Here is a 206-nt window from a genome sequence, read left to right as displayed (position 1 = left end):
CAACTTTGTTTTCCCTCTTGCACCTCCGAGCCAGGGCTGCCCAGGCTGTCAAACCCTGGCATGCTCGTATGCTTCGCTGCGCCAGCTCTGGCGTTCATCCCATCACCAGGGTGCGGGCGCTCCGGGCTTTCAGCTGCAATGTCACCTCTTTAGCAATGCCATGAGGTGCTGCTGCGCTGTGAATGTCAGAGGCTCCCGGCGTCGAC

This window comes from Apaloderma vittatum, unplaced genomic scaffold, assembly GCF_000703405.1.
Source record: "Apaloderma vittatum isolate BGI_N311 unplaced genomic scaffold, ASM70340v1 scaffold32600, whole genome shotgun sequence".
NCBI classification, from domain to species: Eukaryota; Metazoa; Chordata; class Aves; order Trogoniformes; family Trogonidae; genus Apaloderma; species Apaloderma vittatum.
This window is presented reverse-complemented; position numbering follows the sequence as displayed.